The 7,480-nt window shown below is 39.9% G+C and overlaps 1 non-coding gene across 1 annotated transcript; it reads right to left on the bottom strand.

Annotated features, from left to right (window-relative positions):
• Window positions 1-2,144: 2,144 nt before the first annotated feature.
• LOC145593393 (small nucleolar RNA R71) lies at window positions 2,145-2,250 on the bottom strand. Its single transcript, XR_014102725.1, has one exon. It is a non-coding gene; the product is annotated as a small nucleolar RNA R71 (small nucleolar RNA).
• Between the last annotated feature and the right edge of the window lie 5,230 nt (window positions 2,251-7,480).

Raw genomic sequence — 7,480 nt, 5'->3', positions numbered from 1 at the left:
ATTTGATCCCTTTTAAGGTGAATTTCATTCTCTTTTGTAGCTCTTTTTATTCCCTTTTCCTTAATTTTTCTCTTTATTTCTTTAGTTTGCATTTTCCTTAGTTGATTTTCCTTTTTCTTGCATTTCTTGGTTTATTTCGCCTTTATCCCTTTTGTTTGTTTGTTTTCTTTTATTTTCAGGAGAAGATCGTTCCCGAGGATTCTTCCCGGGTTTTGCATTGATTGGGATGCTTATTGTCTTCCATTTGAAGCCCAAGTATGGAGATGTACAAGTTTCAAGTTTCCTTAGGGCGTGCATTCAAGCTGTGGGGGCACCAATTTTGGTGTTGAACCCACCGTCAAGGTGTTTAGAATGTGCCATGTTCTGTGTTCTTCAAGCACACCAAGTGGAGCGCACGAGGAGCGTCAAGTTGAAATGGAAGAGAACTGCCCTGCTCCTAGGCGCGGGCGCCCGCGACAATGGTACGGCCGCGCAGTGTGGTGGCGCGGGCACGCGGTGCTCAAGCGCGGCCGCGCCTATTGCTCCCCCTGTTCTGTACCCTCTTCTCCACGGCCGCACACCTCTAAAAGTGAAGGTCGCACCTGTACGGGTTCTTTTGGGACGACTAACTACTTTCTCCTTTGTTAGTTTTACTATTAATAGTTTTCTCTTCAATTTTGGAGAATGAGAGCTTAGAATTAGAATTAGGTTTATAGAGAGAGAAACTCTAGGTTTTTAGGTTTGTAGAGAGAGACACTTGAAGATTGGTGATTAATGATTGATGATGGTACAATTGGTTTGATTTCTAGCTCATTTCCTTTGATTTGATCAAGTTGTAAGAATCTTCTTTACTTTAATTCAATCTTTAGCTTTTGATTTCAATAACTTTGTTGATTGTTCAAGTTTATTGATTGTTTGATTGAATTGGTTTGATTAGAATGATGATGATGAATTTGATGAATTGTATAGCTTTGTTCTTGATTTCTTTAATGGATTGTGAGTAGTTTGCTTGCTAGGGATGTGGTGAAGCATGTATTAGTGATGGATCATAGCTAATTGGGGTGGGTTTTGATTGGTTTAGCATTGTGATTAAATTGGTTGATTGATTTTGTGCATATGTATGGATTGTAAGGAGTGATCAACCTTGTTCTTCATGCTAGATTGCATTGTATGTCTACATTGATATGGACCATTGATTTCTAGCTCGCATTTGTCGATTGAGCTTGGTTTGTGACGTTTCTAGTTAGAGTCTTTCGTAGTTGGCGCTAGTTAGACCTCTAGGAGATAGCTTGTCGAGCTCTTTTAATTGCATTGTCTATCTTCCCTCGCAATACTCGAATTAATCAATCTCCAACCCGATTAGTGTGTGTTCATTGCAAGTACGTGCGGATCCTAAATCCCTAGTGTTTTGGTATATTGATTTACTTTGTTTGTTTAGTTGAATTTAGATAAGCTACACTACCTCTTACACTTCGAAGTAGCTTGACATTGACCGTAGCAAATTTTCCCCCATTCCTAGTGGTTCGACCCGAACTTGCCCTATTAATAGGTGTAGGTTTGGTTATATTTTTAGTTTGATTGGCGGAATTTTAGTTTCCAACGACCTAGAATTCACCTTCCATCAAAATGGCGCCGTTGCCGGGGATTGGCGTAGTTGTTTGCTATTGTTGTTGAGTCTATTTCATTTTATCTCAAAAATACAAAATGATTTTTCTCTTTTAGGCTACATTTGTAGCCGTGCTACTAATATTTTCCTTTGAGATTGTGTGTGCAAGCGAACATGGGAGAAGTCCCAAGGGTGACATTGAAGGAGTTGGGAACTCCGGGTGCATATAAGTATGAGAGCGGGATAGCTCCATCTTCAATTCCGGAAAGTGACTTTGAAATCAAGCCGGCAATGATAACCTTGATTGAAAGGCAACAATATAGTGGTGCAATAAATGAAAGTCCCCTCAATCATCTTAAGGAATTCGAGAAATATTGCAACACAATTAAGGTGAGCGGGGTCACACAAGAATTCATAAGGCTTAAGCTATTTCCTTTCTCTCTAATTGGAAGAGCTCAAGAGTGGCTAGATAAGGAAGTGAAGCCTAATTCCTTTAGAACTTGGGATGAAGTCACTAAAGAATTTCTTTCCCGTTTCTTCCCTCAAAAGAAAATGGCAGAGACTAGAGCTTTGATTCAAAGTTTCAAGCAAAGGACTAGTGAAAACCTATATGAAGCATGGGAGAGGTACAAGGAATATCAAAGAGAGTGTCCTCACCATGGAATCCCCACTTACCAAATCATTTAAATATTTTATGGTAGTTTGAGTCCTCAAAGGAGGTCAAGTCTTGATGCTGGAGCCGGAGGCCCAATAATGAACAAGACGAAGGAAGAAGTTGTTGATATTATTGAGGATGTAGACACTACATGAATTTGCAAGAGGTTGAGAAAGAGCCGACAAACAAGAGTAGCACCACAGGGTGCTCGATTGATCAAATCAATGCTATCAACAATTTGTCCACCTAAATTTTGGACTTAGGGAAAGAGGTGAAATCTATCAAGGCTAAGCTTGAGAGTGCAACTTCACAAGCACCGATTCTTCCCTCCCAAATTAAGGGGAGAGGTACACCTCCGATTCTTCCCTTTCCTTGTTTTATGATTAGTAAATGTTGGTTTTGTGATTTATGTGGAATGAATGATCATGATGCTTCTATTTGCCCCAATGTTTCTTGTGATAAAAATGATGAATATGATGGAAATGAGAGTGAGCATGTGAATTATGTTGCCAATAATGATTTTGGACCTAGATTTGATGTTCAAAGGAATGTTGGGAATAGGAATTATCACAATCACGGGAACTATGATAATTATAACCAAAATAGTGGTTACAGGAACCAAGGAACCCAAGGGTTTTGTGGTAACTATAACAACCATGGTTATAGTGGTCAAAGTCATGGCCAAGGATATGGAGATCATAACCAAGGTTATGGTAACCATAATCAAAATCATGGACAAAATCAAAGTAGGGTAGTTGGAGTAATCAAAGTAGGGGAAATTTTCAAAACAATGCTCAAAGAGGTACTCCATTCGGATTTACTCCAAAGACCCAAGGCCAAATTGATAGTTTCTATGCTCAACCATCTTCATCTAGGAGTTGGTTAGAGGATGTCATTGAGAACCAAACCAAGGTGTTGAATACTCATATATCCCTTAGTAATGAGAAGTTTAATGACATGATGACTAATAGTAAGGGGTTAGAGAACCAATTTCTCAATTGGCTAGTGTGTTGAAAGAGTTTGCAAATCTTTCTTCTTTGACTTCACAAAGCTTAGATCCTAAGAGTCCTATGAATGATATTGTAACTAGGAGTGGTAGGATTCTTGAGAGTGGAATGTCCAAGAAGAGTGATGCTAAGGAGAGCCCTAGTAAGGATCCGATTGAGAATGAGGGAGATTAGAGTCCTTTGATTGAGAAAGTTGATGAGGAACAAGTTGAGAAAGTGAGAGAAGTTATCAAGCCTAAGCTTCCATACCCCCAAAAGTTTAATAGGCACAAATTAGATGAACAATTTGGCAAATTCATAGAGATGCTTAGGCAACTTCATCTTACCCTCCCATTTACCGATGTCATTGACCAAATGCCGAATTATGCAAAATTCCTTAAGGACATTTTGAGTGGGAGGAGAACTTGTGATATGAAGAAAACGATTAGTTTGACCGAGATTGTAGTGATATCATAATGAACAAGATGCCGCCTAAGTTGAAGGACCCCGAGAATTTTTCTATCCCTTGTGCTATTAAAAAGACACAAATTGTATGCCTTGTGTGACCTAGGAGCTAGTGTTAGCCTTATGCCATACTCGGTCTATCAAAGACTTGAGCTAGGAGAACTCTCACCTACCAACATTACCTTACAATTAGCCGATAGGTCCTTAAAATCCCAAAAGGTAAGGTAGAGGACGTTCCCTTGAGGGTAGGGAAGTTCGTGATCTTGGTAGATTTTGTTGTGCTTCAGATGGACGAAGATTCCAATATCTCCATCATTCTTGGTAGACCCTTCCTTGTAACATCGGGCGCTATGATTGATGTCAAGAATGCTAAAATTTCTCTCAAGGTGGGGGAAGAAGAGATTGAGTTTGATTTGAATGAGAGTATGCAATACCCTTCTTCTTCATTAGAGAAATGTATGAGAATTGAAATTTTAGATGACATTGTGAATTCCATGCATGAGAACTTGCTCACCTCTAATGATCCTCTTGAGTGTGTTTTGTTGAACAAAGAGAAGATAGGTGAGCATGGCAAGGAAATGGCTTTCCTTGAAAGAGTCATTGATGAAAGCTTGGAAGAAAGTGATGATCACATTTGCATGGGAATCTTAAGTTAAGAAGCTTTGCAAGCGGCCTCAACCAAGGAAGGTAAAGGTTTTCCCCTGGTAGAGGTCAAACCTCTACCATCACACCTTAGGTATGGGTTCTTAGGCCCAAATTCTACTTATCCCGTGATTATTAGTGCATCTTTGAGCAAGAACCAAGCTCAAGAGTTATGTGGTGTTTTGAGAAAGCAACAAGGTGCTTTAGGATATACCATTGATGACCTCAAGGGTATAAGCCCTGTTTTATGTACATACCACATAACCCTTGAGGAGGGCACCCTTCCTTCTATTGAGCGACAACGGAAGCTACATCCCCAAATGGGGGAGGTAGTGAAAAAAGAGATTACTAAGCTTCTAGATGCGGGAATTATATTCCCCATCTCAAGCTCTAGTTGGGTCTCTCCCGTTCATGTTGTTCCAAAGAAGGGGGGCATAACCGTCGTCAAGAATGAAAAAGGTGAGCTTATTCCGATAAGGACGGTCACGGGTTGGCGAATGTGTATAGACTATAGACGTCTAAACACATCCACCAAGAAAGATCACTTTTCCCTCCCTTTCATTGATCAAATGCTAAAAAGACTAACAAGGCACAAGTATTATTGTTTTCTTGATGGTTACTCGGGGTTTTTCCAAATTCCTATCCACCCCGATGACCAAGAGAAGACTACTTTTACTTGCCTATATGGTATATTTTCTTATAGGAGAATGTCATTCGGACTTTATAATGCTCCCCCAACATTCCAAAGATGTATGATGAGTATCTTTGGGGTTATGTTGGAGGAGGATATGGAAGTGTTTATGGATGACTTCTCCGTAGGCGGAGTTTCCTTTAAGGCATGCCTTGAAAATCTTGAGAATGTTTGGCTAGGTGTGAGAAGGTGAATTTAGTATTGAATTGGGAGAAGTGTCAGATTATGGTTAAGGAAGGCATAGTCCTTGGGCATAAGATTTCTCACAAAGGCATAAAGGTGGATAAGGCAAAGATTGAGGTTATTGAGAAGTTGCCACCTCCGGTTAATGTAAAAGGTGTGAGATCATTCTTGGGACATGCCGGGTTCTATAGAAGGTTTATCAAATATTTTTCCCTCATAGCAAAGCCTCTCAACGATCTTCTCCAAAAGGATGTTTGAGTTTATGTTTGATGACAAATGTTTGGAAGCATTCAATAAATTGAAGAAAGCGTTGATCTCCACTCCCATTGTCCAAGCCCCTAGGTGGGATTTGTCTTTTGAATTGATGTGTGATGCTAGTGATATGGCCATTGGGGGTGTATTGGGTTAAAGAGTTGATAAGAAGCTTCATGTCATCTATTACATGTCGAAGACTCTTAATGGTGCTCAAAGGAACTACACAACAATGGAGAAGGAGTTCTTGGCAATTGTTCATTCTTTTGAAAAATTTCGTTGCTATTTGCTAGGGTCTAAGACAATTGTTTTCTCTGATCTTGCGGCCCTAAAATATCTCTTTGGGATGAAGGAATCAAAGCCAAGGCTAATTCGTTGGGTGCTTGAGTTTTAAACTTTTGACCTTGAAATTAGAGATAAGAAAGGAGTGAAAAAATGTGGTTGCGGATCATTTATCTAGACTTGAGGATTTCCAAGTTCAAGATGATGGGTCTCCTATTGAAGATAGAATGTTGGATGATTCTTTGTATGCTATAAATGTGAAGGAACTCCCATGGTTTGTCGATTGGTTAACTATCTTGCTTGTGGGGAGTTTCCTCCTTCATTTACCAAGAATCGAAGAATGAAGCTTAAAAGGGAGGCTAGGCATTATGTGTGGGATGAACCAATCTTGTATAAGAGAGGTGTTGATGGTTTGTTGCGTCGATGTGTGCCAAATGAGGAGATACCTAGTGTGTTGAAGAAGTGCCACTCGGATCCTAGTGGTGGTCACATAGGTGTTCCTAGGACGGCTTCCAAGGTGATTCAATGTGGATTGTGGTGGCCAAATCTCTTCAAGAATACATGGGAATTTGTCAAGAGTTGTGACCGGTGCCAAAGAACCGGAAACATTTCAAAGATGAGATGCCCCAACAACCTATCCTAGAGTTGGAAGTTTTTGATGTATGGGGAATTGATTTCATGGGTCCTTTCCCTTCCTCATATGGGAATCAATATATTCTTGTTGCCGTTGATTATGTGTCGAAATAGGTTGAAGTCATTGCTTCACCAACAAACGATCATAAGGTAGCAATGAAGATGTTCAAGAAGATAATTTTCCCGAGATTTGGCATTCCCAAGGCGGTCATAAGTGATAATGGATCTCATTTTGTACATAGTGCTTTCCGCAAGATGTTGAAGAAGCATGGAGTTAATCAACGTTTTGGACTCCCCTATCATCCTGAAACTAGTGGAAAAGTTGAGGTGTCTAATCGTCAAATCAAGTTGATTCTTGAGAAGACGGTTGCAAGAAATAGGAAAGATTGGTCGGACAAGCTTGATGATGCTTTATGGGCATATAGAACAGCCTTTAAGACTCCTATTGGCACCACTCCTTACCGCTTGGTTTATGGGAAGTCTTGTCATCTTCCGGTTGAGCTTGAGCATCGTACTCATTGGGCTATTAAGAAAATCAATTTCGATTTGGCAAGTGCGGGTGAGCAACGTTGGCTTGATCTCCATGTTGGAAGAACTTCGTTTGGATGCATATGATTGTGCTAGCATGTACAAATCTCGTACCAAAGAGGTGCATGATAAGCTTATTGAGAAGAAGGAGTTCAATGTTGATGATAAGGTGCTCCTTTACAATTCAAGGATGAGATTATTTCCCGGAAAGTTATTGTCTCGTTGGAGTGGTCCTTTTGTGGTTCAAGAGGTTTTCCCCAATGGTGTTATTAAAATCCCTCCTTTGGATTTCTCAAGGTCTTTCAAAGTCAATGGCCATAGACTCAAGCGTTACTATGATGGAGTTTTTATCGGAGTAATTCATGATATGACCCTCTATAACCCACCTTGAAGGGTGGAGAACGTCGAGCTATGACATTAAACAAGCGCTTCCCGGGAGGCAACCCGATTTTCTAACCCTTTCTTTTGATTTTTCAAATCTTTCTATTTCTTTTATTTTTGAGAAATTTTCTTATCTTTCTTTGTTTTCTTGACTTTAGGTACCTCGAGATTGAGTTGATTAAGATTTTCAACGATTT

The sequence above is a fragment of the Chenopodium album genome, chromosome 18 (assembly GCF_948465745.1).
Source record: "Chenopodium album chromosome 18, dcCheAlbu1.1, whole genome shotgun sequence".
Classification (NCBI taxonomy): Eukaryota; Viridiplantae; Streptophyta; class Magnoliopsida; order Caryophyllales; family Amaranthaceae; genus Chenopodium; species Chenopodium album.
This window is presented reverse-complemented; position numbering and strand designations above follow the sequence as displayed.